Raw genomic sequence first — 20,568 nt, forward strand, 5'->3', positions numbered from 1 at the left:
GTAGGCATGTTAACATTCCTGGAAAAGCATGTTAACATTCCTGGGTAAGCATGTTAATATTCCTAGCTAAGCATGTTAACATTCTTGGGTAAGCATGTTTACATTCCTGGATAAGCATGTTTACATTCCTGGATAAGCATGTTAACATTCCTGGGTAAGCATGTTAACATTCCTGGGTAAGCACGTTAACATTCCTGGGTAATCATGTTAACATTCCTGGGTAAGCATGTTAACATTCCTAGGTAAGCATGTTAACATTCCTGGATAATCATGTTAACATTCCCAGGTAAGCATGTTAACATTCCTTGGTACGCATGTTAACATTCCTGGGTAAACATGTTAACATTCCGAGGTAATCATGTAAACATTCCTGGATAAGCATGTTAACATTCCTGGGTAAGCGTGTTAATATTCCTGGGTAAACATGGTAATGTTTGAATTAACAGCAGTTAACCAAGTACAAGTCGACAAGTGGTTCATGAAGATAACCTCATCTAAATTAAGGAAGTGAATTGATTAGTGAAGGGAACTGAAGGTAACTTCACACAGAGATGGGTAACGATGATGAATTGAACAATCACAATTTAAATATGATTAATAAAAACCGGTGGATTCCTTTGAGATTCCTTCTCTCGTAACAATGTGCTGATATTGTGTGGTGAGGATCATCCCCTGTGGTTCAGAGTTCAGGATGATCTTCCCTTATAACCTGTGAATTGATCTTTGTTTCTCAGAGCGATACCTCGAGCAGCTCGGTGGAGTGAAATACCTTGTGAACCTGCTCAGGGACCAGGCATGTGACAAGTCCAAGCTGCGACAGGTGAGATCTCCAAGGTCTCCATCATGAACCCCCACCCCAAAGGGGCAGAGTTATGGTCATGCTGGTTTTAATGGTTTACATCAGTTCATCTCATCAATGATCATTTCACTTTATTTGTGTAAATACGTTTTTGTAAAGTTAATTATAAAGGTGGGACATGTACTTAGACAAGAGGTTGAAACCGTTGCTGTTGGTGCATTCCGTAGCCCTTTTCACACTTGTCTTCCTGTGTCAGATTAACCAAAGAAACAGTTTCAAGTTGAAGTTCTTCAAATTGTTTGTTTTGTTTGAACAAAAACTCTCGTGTGAATAACAATGTACATTCGTAAATAAGTGGTTGGAGTTGGGGAAGGTCATGATTCACAAAATATCAGCAACAACGAAATTTTAAAATCTCAGGTCTAACGTTTCAAGCACCGCGTGGCCTTCGTCTGGAAATGAGACACAAACCACGTGTTTTGGTTCCAAGAGAGAAATGGAGAGGGAATCACGTGACTGTGACCTGCAAATAGTGAAAACAATAAGTGAAAGTTTCATCATCAATTAACCTGTGTGTGATTGGTTGGTGTGAGTGAGTGTGTTCATGAGGGGGTGGGGGGTGGGGAGGAGTGGCGGGGGGGGGGGAACTTGGGCTTGTGAAACTACCTGTGGCCTATCAACTGATACTCATCCTAATCTGTGTCTTATGAAGAGGATTTATTGGGTGAAAACATGAAAGTACAAATTCAAAATCTCTGTGGTATCTTTGGACCCCTCCTCTCTCATTCTATACACATAATAGTTGGGAAGCTCCACCATGAGAAGCCTCTTTAGCTTGGAATCTAACCTGGACTATAAAAGGACCTTTTATCTACAATGCAGGATGTCTTCATGACCACATGACTTCCTGCTCGACCCAATCAGCTGACTGAGCTCACGTGATTGTACCCTTGGGGGGATTATATGATGGGACGAATCCAGGAGTATCGTTACAGGAATGTATAATGAGAAAAGTAGAGGATGTTTCATCAACTTCACTTTGTTTTTAAATACTCGAGAGAGAGAGAGAGAGAGTGTAAGGTTTAGGTTAACCTTTAACCTCCTCCGATAGTCCCCAGGGCCAGAGAAAATCTGAAATGTTGGTTCACGAAAAAAATAAGTGACCACCATATTCGTTATTGTTGTGTGTCTGTCTGTCTGTCTGTCTGTCTGTCTGTCTGTCTGTCTGTCTGTATGTCTGTCCCGAGCATAGCTCCGTGGGTTTTGATCCGATCCTGATAAAATTTTGGTGGGAGGTTTATATCAAGATCTAGTTGTGTTTTCCTGAGAATGGGCGTGGTGTGCCCATTATGGGCAGAGCCACGCCCAAAAAACGTGTTTTTAGGGGGTAGCCGATTTCAATTTGCATCTTCTCCTCAGGGGTTTGTCGAATCTGACAGGGGTTTTGGTATTTGGTTAGCCCAATGGCACCTGCATAGCCCCACGGAGCTCGATTTTTCATTTTCATCCCAAGGTCAAGGTTACAAGGTCACGAATTTCGAAAATTGCGAATTTTGACATAAAAATCCATCTTCTCCGAGTGGTTTGTCGAATCTGGCAGGGGTTTCACTATTTGGTTAGCCCAATAGTACCTGCATAGCCCCACGGAGCTCAATTTTTCATTTTCGTCCCAAGGTCACGAACTTAGAAAATTTCGAATTTTGACATAAAAATCATACGACCACCCAAACTTTAGGAGCTCGGATGACTTTTTTATGCATAATCTTGAGGTCATTCCCCATCTAAAGTCTTGAAACCATTTTTCTCTACCTCGAACACCTTGCCCATGGCGCCCCCTTCAAGTTTTTACGCTGATTTCATCAAAGTATGGATAATCCGAGGAGTGTGAAATGCCATATAGCCTATATGATGTTATATTGTTCCTGGAATGTTCCAGAGGAAGTTTTGCACCAAAGGTCATAATCCTTGACCTTTGACCTTTAAAGTTCACAAAGGTCAAATTTTCAAAGTTGTGGGAATCGAACCGGGTTTTCGACCTTCTTCGACGAACTAACTCCAATAAGCTATAGCACGTATCCTGTTCCCTTATTTTAATGTCCACAACATTGTTTTGTGACCTTTAAAGGTTATGCAAAGGTCAAATTTTTAAAGTTGTTGAACGAAACCGGGTTTTCGACATTTTGCAGCTAATAACCTGTCACTCGTACCACATCATGTTGATCATTTTTATAACTTGGTCAAACATTATCACATTGTCTCATCCTTGACTTCTGAAACAATCTACATCGTCAAATACCGCTCGTGAACCATCGCCGTCTCCAGACTTGCTTATTCATATTCTTGTGATATCTTCATTACTGTCCCTCTTTTTTTCATCCTTAAAAGGTCTTCCCATTTCCCAACTGGTTCACTCGGGTCCTCCAAATGTCAAATATTGCACTTAAAATCACAAAGGCTTCTTCTTCTTTTTGTGTGTGGCAGCTTGGCTACTGGATAGCTATTATTTTGTTGGGGCGTGATTATGCCGCTGATGCTGTGCCCTTATGCCCATACACTGGGAACTCATTTCGCCAACCTCGGAAGGATGAGAGGCTGAGTCAACCCCACCTGGTGTTAATTCACCAACATCTCACATCTTCCCCCATCCAAAACCACGATCTTTTCTACCCCCGTTAATCCACCCCAAATCTGCCTTCTTCAAATTCCCTGCTTTCCTTCCTGAAATTCCCTGGAGTACCATATTGTTTACCCCATGTACCCCACCCCACCCCTCTCCCTTCCACAGATATCCGATTGTCTGTGCTTCCCTCTCCTGCCCCTCTTGTCTCCTGCCTTGTTGTATGTTTCTGTGTCTTAGCTCTGACACGAGCCTCGACTTGGTAACCAAAAAAAAAATTCAGTGATCAGTGGAGCTCAAACTCAGGACCCTAAGATCCTTGGCGAAGATCTCAAGCCAGCTACCCTAACCACTAAGCGAAAACCAGGATTTTCAGCAAAGGCTTTAAATACATCAACAGGTTCACATAGACTAGATATCTGCGATCACAAACCCATCACCAAAGACAAGTCTCCCCATGCCTCCTCTTGGCGATCGCCCGTGACTTACCCTTGGCCTGTAATCCAATGATGGCCATATTGTTTTGAACCTCCATATGACCTTGACTTTCAACGTATCGGAATAGAGTGTAAATTTTAAAAATGTGTCTCCTTCCACAATCTATAGATACAACTCAACAGCATGAAAATTGGAGGAAAATTGTTCAAGTTATGATCAACAATGTGTTTTGTTAATTCAGTCACAATCTGAAAAAGTTAGGTCAAGAACACTAATCAAATATCAGGTGTACAACTACAGTGCTGGTACACTATTATGATGCAAGAACATCTTGGAAGGCCAAGCAATCTTTGACATTCCATATTGGAAAAATTGAACGATGACAAACAACACATTCTGTTTTTAGACCGCAATTTGACCTTTAACCCGGAGGGGTTTGATGTAAATGAAATGTAAATGCACCTTGCTCTCGGCTGTCGAGAGAGGGCAACATCTCTCCGATCAGACAAACGTTCGTCAAGTTTTGGTGGAAAATGTTTATAATTGTATGGATCATGACCTTTAACATTAGGTCAAGGTCAAAAACATGATCTCAACCCCTCAAACTTTGTATACCTATCATTGATGCAAAATTTAATTCCGAAAGTCCCAGCGGGCTCCACGATAAAACTCGGAAATTTCAGAAATTAGGAATGTCGGGAAATTTTAAATCGAAATGTTAGTTTCGTAATCCTCAGTCTAATGACTTCTTTGGGACGATTAGAAGTTGGGGGCACTAATTGGAGAACCAAATCCTGCAACATCTGTCGGGCTTCCCTTATCCTACAGGGGGAGGATTAATAATTCATTTGAAAACAAGATTATTAAATTGTCTATAAAAGCTGCTGAAGCCAATTCATTTTCTCGAGATACTGGAAACGTGAAATAGAACACTTTGAAGTGTAAGAAGAGGAAAAGTTCCAAAGATGAAACTAATCATAAAGATTGGATCGTTGAAACAGTGATTGAAACCGTAAACAGAGTCCCAGCAGTCCTACTGCAAACCGTACATGTTAGGAGCTTGGAGTGATTTCATGCCTGATAACGATGCAATTTTCCACGATTTACTCTCACGGACGAATTAAAGAATATCATCAAAATATTATTTTGGCTTTGAGGATCGGAGGATCATCCGGACTCAACAAATGTCGAAAGCTGGAGTGAAATCTGATAATTTAAAGAAACGAGTCGAAAAACTAAGCCGATATACCTATTCACATGAAGCAAGCAAGGCTCTGTTCCCTCCTTTTCTCTGCACACACAAGAGAATGTGAACTTTCGAAAGCATTAAACTTATCTTTTTTCACTGTTTGAAGAATTATATTGAGTGAACAAACGATGTAGGAATGCTAAAATTAACCAGCTTCATTAAGCTGTATGATTTAATGCATTCACTACTTGACATTACGCCCTGTCCCCCAGAGGGATTGCTCACCCATAATGTTTGCCAGATCTGTGTCTATATTTACGGAGGTTTCACGAGGTGCTCTCCGAGGAAATAAAGCAAATCTGGTGAAAAAGGGACGTTTTTAAAATAATCTTACAATGTTTGCGTGGACCGCGCACCGATGTACAACGTGATGCGTGCACAGAGGAGCAGGCAATGTGGCGGATTATCTACAATGTTTATTTCACAGGTGATTAAACTTTGCGTTGTCTCCAGGGTTGTTCTATATTAAACAGCAACTCTTTTGTGGATGAAGCCATTCTTTGAATAAATTCATTTTATTTCTTTAACAGCTGCGAGTGCAGTGAAAACCGGCGTTAAAGTTAAATGGATCCAACGTGGTATGCAGCCACAGCCTGGCCAGTCATTCCTGATCAACCATTTAATTGGAGTGCTTGCTTGAGTGCTTAAGCCACTTGCTGAACGCCTTACAGTCGATAACGGTACCATGCTACGTCATTCTGAGCGAATCGTTCACTCACTGCAGATGCTTTTGCCATGCCACGTCATTTAGAGTGAGTGGATCCTGCTCCGTCATTCTGAGTGAGTGCTTTGTGCTCCGGTATCCTGAATGAGTGGTTTGTGCTCCATCATTCTGAGCGAGTGGTTCGTGCTCTGTCATCCTGAGTGAGTGGTTCGTGCTCTGTCATCCTGAGCGACTGGTGCATGCTCCATCATCCTGAGTGAGTGGTTCGTGTGCCACCATTCGAAGCGAGTGGTTCATGCGTCATTCTGAGTAAGTCGTTTGTGCTCCTTCATTCTGAGTGAGTGGATCATTCTCCATCATTCTGATTGAGTGCTTTGTGTTTCATCATCCTGAATGAGTGGTTCGTTCTCCGATATCCTGAGCGTGTGTTTCATGTTCCATTATCCTGAGCAAGTGCTTCATGCTCCGTCATTCTGAGTGAGTGGTTCGTGCTCCGTCATTCTGAGCGAGTGGTTCAATCAAGCTCCATCATTCTGAGCGAGTGCTTCATGCTCCGTCATTCTGAGCAAGCGCTTCGTGCTCAGCCATTCTGAGCGAGTTGTTCAAGCTCCTTCATTCTGAGCGAGTGGTTCATGCTCCATCATTTTAGAGATGACCTAATAAAGCCAGACCAAATGTCCGTCCGTTCGTCCGTCCGTTCGTCCGTCCGTTCGTCCGTCAACAATTTTTCTTTCCGATCTTGATGAAACTTAGTATGTGGGTTGAGGTCGATGAGTGTTGCACAACGATATAGCTTTTTTCCCGGTTCAAGGTCAGGGTCAAGGTCACGAGGTCACGTAAGTTATAAAAATCGCCATTTTCAAAACCTATCTAGTCTGCCATTCTGCAAGATATTCGGCAACTGTTTATTGATGATGATCGTAAAAAATGTTATCTTGTATCTAACTGGACAGATTTTTGAATTTACGTCCAGTTTGGCCGCCACGTAACCTGGAAGTTGGTCAAAAACACCTCTCGGTACAAAGAAAACTTTTTACTTCCGATCTTGATGAAATTTGGTATGTGGGTAGAGGTCGATGAGTGATACCCAACGACATATGTTTTTCCCGGATTCGAGGTATCAGGGTCAAGGTCACGAGGTCACGAAAGTTGTGAAAGTCGCCATTTTCAAAACCTATCTCGTCTGTCATTTTAGGAGATATCTGGCAACGGTTCATCGATTATGATAGTAAAACACATTATAGAGATGACCGTCACCCCCACACGGGGGTAATTTTGATTGGTTCATACTCCGTCATTCTGAGTGATTGGTTCATGCTCCGTCATTCTGAGTGATTGGTTCATGCTCCGTCATTCTGAGTGATTGGTTCATGCTCCGTCATTCTGAGTGATTGGTTCATGCTCCATCATTTTGATTGGTTCATGCTCCATCATTCTGAGCGAGTGGTTCATGCTCCATCATTCTGAGTGATTGGTTCATGCTCCATCATTTTGATTGGTTCATGCTGTAATTTAAACACAAGGAATGTGTCTTGGTGTTGGTGACACATACAATCACAATAAATCAAACACCTCAGAAGAGTCAACCAGAATACATCAGATAATAAAACTGAATTCAAAATAAACAAAAGCTGTACCAACAACAAAACAATCACTCAATACACAACATTACAAGCACAACAAAATGTCAAATATTGATAAAATTAGAATGATACAATCCCTCGTGTTCACCCTCCTCTCTCCCCACACAACAAAAAATATCAGCAGAAATAGAAGACCAAAAACCCCTGTTTATGTGGTAATGGAATTGGACAGGGCAATAACTGCCTGAGAGGAAAAAAATCTATTCCGAAAGCCATTTGCCTGACACCTCCGTGACCAGTATCACATTCCAGATTGTAAAAGTTGAAACAGGACATTAGCTGTTTGTGAGGCATCAGAGACTATTGATCCTCCGTGATCTATTCACAGTACGCTGTCTGTAAATTGAAGTCAAAGAAGGCACCACACATCCAACTATCCTCCCATCAGTGCGCACAACCTTCTGGAGCCAAAGCTTCTGTTGCTGAGAAAAAGAGAAGAGAAAAGAGAAAACACACAGAGAAAAATCAGAACATTTTCTATGATGGCGTGATAAACCTGATGAGAATCTCCCTGTGAAGGCCAAACCTCTTTCGCTGCCGCAAGAAGTGGAGCCATTGCTGAACTTTCCTAATAAAAATATCTGTGTTGTGGTCACACTTTAAACCACTGGAAATGGTTGTACTTCGTAGGTTAAAGCAGTCAACAATTTCAATAACTTCACCATTGATGGTAAGAGGGTCAACTGAACTTTTCGTCACACGAAAGTCAACAACCATCTCCTCAGTCTTTGCAGTATTCAGCTCGAGGTTGTTGTGTTTGCACCATGACACAAACCCGTTAACTTCCTGAAGGTATTCCGACTCATCAGAATTCACGATAATACCCTCGATGGTCGTGTTAACAGCAAACTTCACGAGCTGAAAAGACTCATGATGAGATACCCAATCATTGGTGAAAAGGGAATAGAGAAGAGGTGACAGCATGCACCCTTGTGGGACACCAGTATTCAAGACAATAGTCTTCGACAACTTATTGTTTAATTTTACTGTTTGCATTCGGTTCAGGAGAAAATCCAAAATCAGGTCAGGTCAGGTATGGGAGCATGTGCCAGAACAGTGCGTCGCTGCGTCCACTTTCCACCGGTACTCCAGGGGCCTCCGTCTGGCCATCCCCCAGGCAGATGCCAGGCTCATCCCCATCTCCTTGAGATGCCGATCAACCTGCTGCAACGAGGCATGTGGTCAGCCCACCGGCCTCCTCCACTCATGAGACTCCCTCGCTGAAAGAATCTGGTGAGCAGGATCAGCGTCAGGAATATGAGCCACATGTCCATACAGCCGCAACTGACGCTTACGGACTATGCAGGGAACGAATCTCATCCGAGTCTCTCTCAGCAACCGCTCGTTGGACACAAAATCCGACCAGCGATAGCCAAGGATTCTCCGAAGAGACCTGGTACCAAAGGAATTAAGTCTCCGTCTCAGATCCTTGGTCAGAGTCCAAGTCTCGCATCCATAGAGCAAGACTGGAAGTACCAAGGACCTGAAGACTCGGACTTTCGTCCTCCCGCACAGGTACCGGCAGCGCCACACCCCATGATCCAGTGAATCCATGACTCCCCAGGCCCGACCCAGACGTCTATTGACCTCTGACTCACAGCCAGCAGAGACATGAATATCACTGCCAAGGTAAGTGAATCTCTCCACGACCTCAACATCCTCACCACAAACAGACACAGACAGGACAGCAGCATCCAAGATGTCACCGAAAGCCTGGATCTTAGTTTTGACCCAAGAAACCCGTAATCCCAGCGGCTCCGACTCCTCATTCAGCACCTCGAGGGCCCCCAAAAGGATGTCTAAAGTCTCCACAAAGATGACTGCATCATCTGCAAAATCAAGGTCCGAGATCTTGACATTCCCAAACGATGCAACGCAGCTTGATCTCTCCGACATCCTCCCTAAAATCCAGTCCATACAAGTGCTGAAAAGTGTTGGGGCCAGTACACACCCCTGACGAACTCCAGCAACAACTGGAAATAAGTCAGAGATGGTACCACCACACTTCACAGCACTCTCAGTCCCAGAGTAGAGTTCAGACATCAGATCGATCAGTTTTGGTGGCACCCCACGAAGACCAAGAATCCTCCAGAGGACATCCCGATTCACTGAATCGAACGCTTTACAGAGATCAGCATAGGGTGCAAGCAGCCCCTGCCGAAACTCTCGTCTGCGTTCGGTGAGGACATGAAGAGCAAGGATACGGTCAATCGTTGACCTCTTTGGTGTAAAGCCTGACTGCTCCGGACGCTGGTGCTCAAACAGATGGTGGCGAACCCTATCAAGAATTATCCGAGCAAAGACCTTGCCCGGCACTGAGAGCAGCGTCACCCCTCGGTAGTTGTTGCAGCAAAATCCAAAATCCAGCAGTAAATTGAGGGAGGAAGGCCAAGGGATTGGATTTTATAACAACGTTTCTGAGGGACAATGGTATTCAAAGCAGAACTAAAATCAATAAAAAGAATACGAGCAAAACGATTTGAAAACTCAAGATGCTGAAGAACAAAATGAAGAACTAAGGCAACAACATCATCAACTGAATGATTTTCCTGATAGGCAAACTGAAGAGGATCAAGCTTACAGGTGGTGATCGCCTTCAGGTGCTTGAGAACCAAATGCTCAAACACCTTCATCACCACTGAGATGAGAGCCACGGGTCTATAATCGTTGAGCGTTGTCATCTTCGATTTCTTTAAGACAGGGATCTTAATAGAAGATTTAACACAGAGGCATGACAAACTGTTGCAAATAACTGCTGAAAATACAAGCAAAAACAGTGGAGAGCTGTTGTGAACAATGCGAAAGAGTTTCCAGAGAAACACCATCAGGACCAGCTGCTTTTCTGATATTCTGTTTCCTGAAAAGATGCCCACTTCCTCCTCCACAGTGAAAGGCTGAGGAAGCAGTGAATCAACAACCGGGAAAGAAACTGTAACAGGCACAGTATTGTAGCGATCAAAGTGGCTGAAGAACTCGTTCAACTTGTCGGGAAGCTTGGGATCTAAAACATTTGTGACACGATTATTCTCCTTTAATAGAGAAATATTCTGAAGACCTTGCCAAACAGCTTGAGTATTATTCGTTAAGAACTGGTTTCTGTATATACTCTGATTTTGCCCTGTGAATCTCCCTCTGCATATCATATTTAACTTTCTTGGACAGAACATGATCACTGCTCTTGTGTGCTGTTTCCTTTACTTTCAGCTTTTCCCGAAGACCACTTTTAAGCCATGGTTTGTCATTTGCCCATGATTTCATCTTCTTGGTTTGGATGCAGAGGTCTTCACAAAATGAACATATGACGTGACTACATCAGTGTACTCATGTGGGTCAACACAGGCACCAGCAAAGGAGGTCAAATCAGTACAATCAAAGCAACCTTGTAATTGTTAAATGGAATCTTGGTCCCATCGTTTCACAATGTGAATCTGCAGTTTCGCAGTTTTAAGCTTCTGCCGGTAAGTCGGTATCAGGTAAATCGTGGAGTGATCAGAAGAACTGAGTGGGGCACGGGAAACAGCATGATAAGCATCACTGAACGTATTAAAGCACAGATCGAGCATTTTACCCTCTCTGGTCGAACACTTCACTTGCTGTATACTTTCAGAGCTCTGATTCCAATGTAGTGTGGTTAAAATCTCCGTGAACGAGAACATGACTATCAGGGAAAGAGTTCTGAATTGAAATCACATGATCAGCAAGCATCCCGATAGCAGTTGGAACATGTGCCTGTGGAGGAATGTACACAGCCATCAAAACAAGCGAGGAAGTCTCTCGAGGCCTGTAATACGGTCTGCACTTGATGGTTGGTGTTTCAATATGAGAGGTGCAAAGTGTGGATAAAACACTGGTATCATTGCACCACCTTTGGGTAATCATGAAACGTACTCCACCTCTGTTGGATTCACCAACACAATCAAATAAAAGATCTGCTCTGAGGAGTGTGTAGCCAGGCAGAAGAACAGCAGAATCAAGGATAGAAGGGTCAAGCCACGTTTCAATGAAGCAGTACATGGAGCAATCCTGAAAATCCTGTTTCGTTTGCACCAAATAGAATAGTTTGTCGATTTTGTTCTTCAAGAAAGGAACATTGGACAAAAACATTGCAGGGAGCGGAAGATAAAGAGAACGTGTACGAAATCGTATCAATCCACCTGCACATTTCCCCCTCTTACGAGTGTGCTATTGTCTTTGAGGACCAGGTCGGCAACGTGCTGAGGGTGTGCAGCCGCTCCCCCTCAAAACTCCAGCAGGTGAACACAGAAGTATGAGCTTGCACTCACAATCCAAACCATCATAAATACGAATCAAAACATCTCTATCATACTTGTACAGGCAGGCAACAGGATCAGGTATATCCCGATCACACCCAACACCGAGTCACCATTCATCAGCGTCATTTCGTAGATACGTCATCATTACGAAGTCATCGTGACCTGTATCAGCGTGTGAAGCATGTGAAGCATGACAAGATAATGGGAATAAACACCTGCCTAAAAGCCCTCGCAATGCATTTTGTCTCATAAACCCACGAGACATAAGGGAGGGCTATCTTAAACGAATACGAATGAAATAACCGCTATATGTTGTGTGCCATTGGTTTGGGGAAGTGCTGGCTTTACAGAACCACAACAATATATGTGGATTGACAGGCTCTATCACATAGTCCACTTGTATCTCTTTCATCTCAGAGCTACAAGGCCAAGTAAACCTGATGCGAGGTTGATTATTATTATTCTGGTTCATATCTGGAAAATAATAATTAATGTGTTCATTTGAATTTCGTGATTTTTTCTAAACGTATTTTATCATCGCATCTTATCAAATAATGATTAATGGGTTGGAGTATATTCCAGACAAATGTGAGGGTCATTCTTGAAGTAACATTAAGATGTACACACAGGGAAATCTCCAATAAAGTCATGTGCATGAACACAAGTAATAAATATACTTTTTATTGAACAACTTGTGGTGGAACACGATGTCCATTAATACAATTACAATGAAACTATTTAATGTTCAGCATTTGTCCATCATGGTGGTTTATCAAGATAATTTCCATCTACGATGGTTCCTTGTCCTATTACCTTCTTTGATGGGTGTGAGAATGGGAAACAACCAGGGAGTTATTATTGTGGGGTCATCCTCGTGCATCACACACTACCCCGATAACTGGATCATCCACATGCATTCCACACTACCCCAATAACTGGATCATCCACGTGCATCGCACATTACCTTGATAGCTGGGTCATCCACGTGCATCGCAAACTACCCTGATAACTGGGTCATCCACGTGCATCGCAAACTACCCTGATAACTGGGTCATCCACGTGCATCGCAAACTACCCTGATAACTGGGTCATCCACGTGCATCGCAAACTACCCTGATAACTGGGTCATCCACGTGCATCGCACACTACCCAGTAACCACCCTGGAATTATTCTTGTCGGCTTATCCATGTGCATCACTCATTACCCCGATAACGGTCATCCACGTGCATCACACACTACCCCGATAATTGGATCATCCACATGCATTCCACACTACCCCAATAACTGGATCATCCACATGCATCGCACATTACCCCAATAACTGGATCATCCACGTGCATCGCACATTACCCCGATAACTGGGGCATCCACATGCATCACTCATTACCCCAATAACTGGGTTTTCACGTGCTTCGCACATTACCTTGATAGCTGGGTCATCCACGTGCATCGCAAACTACCCTGATAACTGGGTCATCCATGTGCATCGCAAACTACCCTGATAACTGGGTCATCCACGTGCATCACACACTACCCAGTAACCACTCTGGCATTATTCTTGTCGGGTTATCCACGTGCATCACTCATTACCCCGATAACGGTCATCCACGTGCATTGCACATTACCCCAAAAACTGGGTCATCCACATGCATCACTCATTATCCCAATAACTGGGTCATTCACATGTATCACTCATAACCCCGATAACTGGGTCATTCATGTGCATCACTCATTACCCCGATAAATGGGTCATTCATGTGCATCACTCATTATCCCAATAACTGGGTCATTCACATGATTCACTCATTATCCCAATAACTGGGTCATTCACATGTTTCACTCATTACCCTGATAACTGGGTCATTCACATGTATCACTCATTACCCCGATAAATGGGTCATCCACATGCATCACTCATTATCCCAATAACTGGGTCATCCACATGCATCACGCATTATCCCAATAACTGGGTCATCCACATGCATCACTCATTACCCCGATAACTGGGTCATCCACATGCATCACTCATTATCCCAATAACTGGGTCATCCACATGCATCACTCATTATTCCAACAACTGGGTCATTCACATGGATCACTCATTACCCCGATAACTGTGTAATCCATGTGCATTGCACACTATCCCGAAACCACCCTGGTATTATTATTGTGGGGTCATCTACATGTGTCGCTCATTACCCCAATAACTGGGTCATCCACGTGCATCACACATTACCCCGACAACTGGGTCATCCATGTGCATCACACATTACCCCGACAACTGGGTCATCCACATGCATCACTCATTACCTCAATAACTGGACCTGTGTGGATTGTACCGGTATGAGGCTGGTCCATAACTGCCCTCTTTTTTACAGTTGAGCTTTACGAGCTTTTACAGTTGAAGCTGTGGTGTTTTGCATAGACTGGACACCAAAGGGGTTGATGAGGAAGAAGTAGTTTGGGGTGAGATGTCAGGAGATGTGCAGTGCAAAGCTTATTACGTTCCGATGTTTGATTGAATAAAACTGGTGGAGAGTATTGAATTCCACATGCTTGGAGTATTTTACGATACAACAAACTGGCGACGAGGATGGGATTTGTGAAGACTCCGTTCTCCGGCCCGGTATGAAGAAAGTCAACAGAAGAGGATTCACCAAAATGCAGCTTTATTGAAGGACCACACGCCAGCCAGCGGAGTTGGTGTTGGCAGCCCAACCAACAGTGAAGAGCTCCCAAAACCACACTGAGTTTTACATCCAAAAACTCTCCCTTATATACAATCTATCTCTAATTCCAATCTATGTCTGGTTATACTCCAACCCTAATTGATGTCACAAATCACTGTGGGATGGTTGCAGGACAAACAGAAATCCCTTTTAAGTTCACATCTGGCTTTGGTAAAAGAACCCAGCTTCTCAGAAGTGGAATGTGGGTTGACCAGTAGGGGGCAGCCCTGTGCCAATGATGGACTACCTGACAGCATTTACAGGCTATGACCCTTTTTTAACCGAAACAAAAGGCCCAGGAGTGGAATGCTTAAGAAAATCCAGATGACATTTTCCTCGGGACGTTATCACTGAAACAACACAGCCAGTGCTTCTAGAGGGCATCTGGTGAATTGACGTATTAAGAAACAGTGCCACGACAACTATAGAGAGTTTCTGTGTAAAAGGCCTTGCAGAGTATATAAGAATGGGTTCGAATCCCTACATCTAATTAATATATATATATATATATATATATATATATATATATATATATATATATATATATATATATATATATATATATATATATATATATATATATATATATATACATACGTAATCAAATCCTTCCTCTTCTCCAATGGCTTGATTTCTGATCATCAATTTGGTTTCAGACCAGGTCACTCTACCCTGGATATGCTGCTTCTGCTCTCCCAACAATGGATGGAAGCCCTCAATGCCAGACAGGAAATCCGAGCCGTATCCCTGGATATATCACGTGCTTTTGACACAGTCTGGCACCCAGCCCTGCTCACAAAACTCTCTTCCTATGGTATCCACGGCCATCTCCACTCATGGCTCGCAGACTTCCTCTCCTATCGCAGTCAACGTGTGGCCCTAAATGGAGTTCTTTCATCCCCCCCTTCCTGTCCAGGCTGGAGTTCTTCAAGGTAGCGTTCTGGGCCCTGTTCTTTTTCTGGTTTTCATCAATTATCTCTCCGATTCTCTGGAAAATCCGCTATATCTCTTTGCTGATGACTCCACCCTCTGCCGTACAATCTCGTCATCCCTCAGATCTGCAAGCAGCAGCTTCTTCGCTCACTGCTGATCTGGATAAAATCACAAACTGGTCCAACACTTGGAACATATCTTTCAATCCGAACAATCTCACACTCTCACTATGTCTCTTCGAAAGGACCGTTTAGAAACCCCCCCCCCCCATCCACTTTCTCAACAATCCTCTGGAAGAAGTCCTTTCTTTCAAGCTTCTGGGTCTCACTATCTGCCATGACCTTTCCTGGGAAAGCCACATTTCAAACCTCGCCTCCAAAGCCAGTCGCCGACTGGGAATCCTCCGTCGTGCAAGGTCCTTCCTCGGCCCACCTGAGCTCCTGACCACTTCCAAAGCTTTTGTCCACAGCCTGATGGAGTACTGCTCTCCCCTCTGGGCTGGTGCTCCTGCCTCCCACCTTTCTCGGCTTCACGCTGTAGAAACCAAGGCATTTCGGATCATTGGCATCTCCCACAAAGAGGCTGAGTCTTTGGGCCTCTCACTCAATCACCGCTGGTTGGTCGGTGGTCTTTCTGTCTTCTATCGTCTCCTCTCCAGCCTCGCCCCCCCCTGCTGTCTCTGCGATTTGTCCCCACCACATTTCCGCAGGGCGCTCAAGGTCCGCCAACAACCCCCTTCTGGTAAAATTACCAAAATCACGAATCACTGCTCACCGTCACTCTTTCATTCCTCTTTTTTTCCCACCTTTGGAATAAACTCCCTCACTCTATTCATTCCCATTCTTCCCTCCAAGTCTTCAAAACAGCTGTTCACCACCACCTCTTATCATTCCCCATCCAAATCCTCGATCTTTTCTACCACCGATAATCCACCCAAGCCCACCTCCTTCAAATTCCCTGCTTTCTTTCCTGAAATCCCTGTAATGTCCATCTTCTATTCCCCATGTTCCCCTTCCCATCCCTCTCCCTTCCACAGATCTCCAAATGTCTCTGTTCCCCTCTATTTTGTCCTTCCCACTCCCTCCCCTCCTGTCTCATGCCCCCCCTTGATGTGCGTTGTGTGTTAGCTCTCATACGAGCCTTGACAAGGTATACAAAAATAACAAAAAAAAGAAAGGATTCTCAGAGCAGCAAGAGACCCTTTGGGCTCGCTGTGAGAGGGATGTCAGATGAGCGATCTCAACTGACTCAAAGGAAAACGTGTTGTAGATGTGGATCTGTAAATCACACAGCAACTACTATGGATTCCCAGCAAAGGACGCTCAGTGCAACAGCAGCAAAAAGAGAGGAGATTGGGACCATACTCTGTGCAGAGCGTTGGTGCTGCTTAAGCAGTCTCCTTGGCTATTGGGCACAATCCTGGAGTGGTCACCACTCTGACACAGTATACCAGCATGCAGACCTTCATTTTGCTGACCTCAGAAGGATGACAGGCTGAGTTAACCCCACCTGATGTTAATTCAGCAGCTGAGCGGGATTTGAACTAAGGACCCTCGGATCCAAACCCGCCACCCTAACCATTAAGTTAACACCAGGCATAAAAAGTGAGGACACTTTGCTAAAGTATGCTGCGGCTCGAAACAGGTTCACAAAGTGACTGAATCATTACAGTGGGAATCACCAATTGTCGTGACAATGAAGAAAAACAGAGTGATTTGTCTGTGCGTGGATTTACGAGAACCAAATAAAGCTGTGATGATTGATGGATATCCTCTTCTGCATATGGAGGAAATGTTTGCGGAGCTGTGAGGTGGCTCACTTTTCTCCATATTCGATCTGCAAAGTGCGCACCACCAGGTTGTACTGCATGAGAACAGCAGGGACCTTTCTGCCTTCATAACACATGAGGGACTGTTTCACTACAAACGAATCCCTTGCGGGCTTGATTCAACACCAAGCTGTTTTCAGAGGATGATGTCTGCCATTTAAGAAAAAAACAGCCCAGAGCTCAGTGTTACCTTGACAATGTAATCTTTTTTGGAGGGACTCCCGAAGTACAAGACAAACACCTCAGAGCGGTGCTCCAGCGCATCAATGCAGCTGGACTAAAACTGAACCTTTCAAAATGTCACTTCAAACAGACAGAGCTGTCATTTTTGGGACATGTAGTGTCACACACAGGACTGAAACCTGACCCTGCCCATGTTGCGGTGTCAGAAGCACCCCCACCGAAAGACGTTCAGAGCTTGTGCTCTTTTCTCGGGCTCACATCATGGTATGCGAAGTTCCTCCCTAACTATGCATCAGTCGTTGAAACCCTGAGAGAATTACTGGGGGGACCATCCACCTTCTGGTCAGTCACAGCACAGCAAAGTTTTGATTCAGTTACAGAACTGATTGTCAGTAATCCAGCTCTCCCTCTCTTTAATCCAGAGCTACACACCATAATGACGACTGACGCCTCCGATTATGGCCTTGGAGCGGTCCTGACGCAAATTAATGTTGACAAAACGGAGAAAACTATCGCATTTGCATCCGGCACACTGACTGAATCGCAAAGAAAATATTTCACGGAAGAAAAGGAAGCACTTGGAAGTGTGTGGGCGACAGAGAAGTGGAGGACTTATCTCTGGGGTAGACATTTCACTTTACGCACTGACCACAGTCTTCTCATGACACAGCTTTCCACGAAAGGATTGGGAAGAGCTGGAATGCGTGTGGTCAGATGGTCCGCATGGCTTATGTCATTTAATTATGACATTCAGTACAAGCTTGGCTCTGAAAACGTAACAGCTGATTGCTTGTCTCGCCTTCCACTTCCTACTTCAGAGCCCAGTCTGGAGGATGATGTTGAGGTTGTCATGCTCATGTCGACCCTCACTGCGGTGACAGCTGAATAATTCAAAACTGCCTGTATTTCCTGCCCCATTCAAACAAAATTGCGTGAATTGCTTACAAAGCGCTGGCCAAAAATGTCAAAAAGCCTGGATCCTGATCTCCTTCCTTACTTCAGATTATAAACTGAACTGTCACTACAAGTGGACTGCGTGATGAGAGGTACTCACTGCCATCTTGTCCCGGAGGCATTACAGCCGCATTTCATCAAATTAGTGCATTATACTGGAGTTCATTAGTCTGGAAGATGATGTTGAGGTTGTCGTGCTCACGTCGACCCTCACTGCGGTGACAGCTGAATAATTCAAAACTGCCTGTATTTCCTGCCCCATTCAAACAAAATTGCGTGAATTGCTTGCAAAGCGCTGTCCAAAAATGTCAAAAGGCCTGGATCCTGATCTCCTTCCTTACTTCAGATTACAAACTGAACTGTCACTACAAGTGGACTGCGTGATGAGAGGTACTCACCGCCATCTTTTCCTGGAGGCGTTACAGCCGTATTTCATCAAATTAGCGCATTATACTGGAGTTCATCAGACTGGAGTTCATGAGCCAAATCTTGTGATATAGAAAAGTCCACCATCAATCTATCTTTGATATAGATGCCATTTTGATTTTCTGATGGTGTCAGCCCAGGTTGTCACCTGCTACTCGGTAACCATGGAAACCGATACTGTGCTGTTCATGGTCGGATGGTCGGTGACTAAATCGGCAACCCCACCCGGGAAACCGAGTGAGGAGGGTGTGTGTGGACACCCAGCAGGATTAAAAATAACACCTGTCAAAGGGCGGAGGAGCTCATGGAAGAGCCAATGGCCATTTACACTCCCTCCTAGGGTTACAGGTTGGTGGTAAAGGCCCAGTCACACCTTGACGTTTTAGCCAGCTTATGCCGATTTTTGAAAAAATTGTCTAAAACGCTGGCACACGTTGAATACATTATGGGTAAGTTTTGGAAACATTGAGAGCACGCTGAAAAACACTGCCATACGTCGTTGTACACTGGCTTTCATCGTTGTACTTTGCGGTTGTCCTCAAATTTTAGCATGCTTGAAATTTTACGACTCATGCCGGCGTATGACTCACAAGTTCCGCTACGCTGGCCATAAGTTGTAGGCACGTTATGCGATCGTTGACACACGTCTACACACGTTACTTGTAAGTTAATCATAAGTTGAAACACGTCGAGGTAATGTTTAGCGTACCCGAAACTTATTTCTCACCTATGAGTAACATGTTGTAGGCACGTTACGCGATCGTTGACACACGTCGACACACGTTACTTGTAAGGTACTCATAAGTCGAAACACGTCAATGTAATGGTTGGCGTCAGTGTTCCAGACTCCCTGGTTTTTTTTTTTTTTTTTTTTTTCTTCGGTATGACGGTCATGTTAACACTCCGATTTCTAGTGCGGTTATGATTTAAACCGTTGAGCGTCAGCCTATTAATAATATTATATTATAACCGCACTAGAAATCGAAGTGTCAACATCACTGTCATACCGAAGAATAAGAAAAAAAAAAAACCCCAGGGAGTCTGGAACACTGACGCTAACCGTTACATTGACGTGTTTCGACTTATGAGTAACTTGCAAGTAACTTTTGTCGACGTGTGCCAACGATCGCATATCGTGCGTACAACTTATTCCCATCGCATGCGGAACGTGTGAGGCATACGGCAAGTACGTCGTAAAATGTTTAACATGTTTAAAAGTACAAGACGTACTCCACTTACTACGACGTATGATAGCGTACTTTAGCGTTCTAATCACGTATACCAAACTTACCCATACCGTATTCGACGTGTGCCAGCATTTTAGATGCATTTTTCAGAGGTTGGCATACGCTGGCAAGATCGCCAAGGTGTGACTGCGATGTTGACACTTCCATTTCTCCGGCGGTTATGATTTGAATCATTGTGCGGCAGCCTTTTAATAGGTTACACCACGTGATCATTGGCGATACGCTGCCGTGCGCTATGCATACGTTAGACTATCGTTGGGCATAGGTTGTGAACGCCGACAACAGGCTAAGCATTCGTTGGTATAAGTTATCTATAAGACAACAAAACGTTCTGTGTCCATTAATAATATGTTATGCATACGACCAACTCGTTATGAATATGTCCGAATCTTTAAAAAAAACATCAATAGTTCAGCGTAAGCCAGCGTTTTACATACATTTTGATACGTTGTCATTGCTGGCTAAAACATCAAGGTGTGACTGGGCCTTAAGCAAGGGCATGCTCACCGTAAAAATTAAGCTCCATTAACTTCATCATGGCAGGATAACTTCAACATGGGCAGCAACCAGCCCATAGATTGCC

The 20,568-nt window shown here is 44.0% G+C and overlaps 1 protein-coding gene and 1 long non-coding RNA gene across 7 annotated transcripts in view; both read left to right on the forward strand.

Annotated features, from left to right (window-relative positions):
* The window catches only part of LOC147016459 (uncharacterized), a 428,934-nt gene that overhangs the window by 80,106 nt on the left and 328,260 nt on the right, over positions 1 to 20,568 (forward strand). The window lies entirely within an intron of this gene.
* LOC147016462 (uncharacterized) overlaps positions 1 to 20,568 on the forward strand; it is a 31,881-nt gene that overhangs the window by 6,475 nt on the left and 4,838 nt on the right. Inside the window, exon 2 of the long non-coding RNA XR_015049061.1 lies at positions 735 to 820. This is a non-coding gene — a long non-coding RNA (uncharacterized LOC147016462). The remainder of the gene's footprint in view (positions 1 to 734; positions 821 to 20,568) is intronic.

Source organism: Eptatretus burgeri, chromosome 11, assembly GCF_056783735.1.
Source record: "Eptatretus burgeri isolate ZD-2024b chromosome 11, Ebu_testis_v1, whole genome shotgun sequence".
Lineage (NCBI taxonomy): Eukaryota > Metazoa > Chordata > Myxini > Myxiniformes > Myxinidae > Eptatretus > Eptatretus burgeri.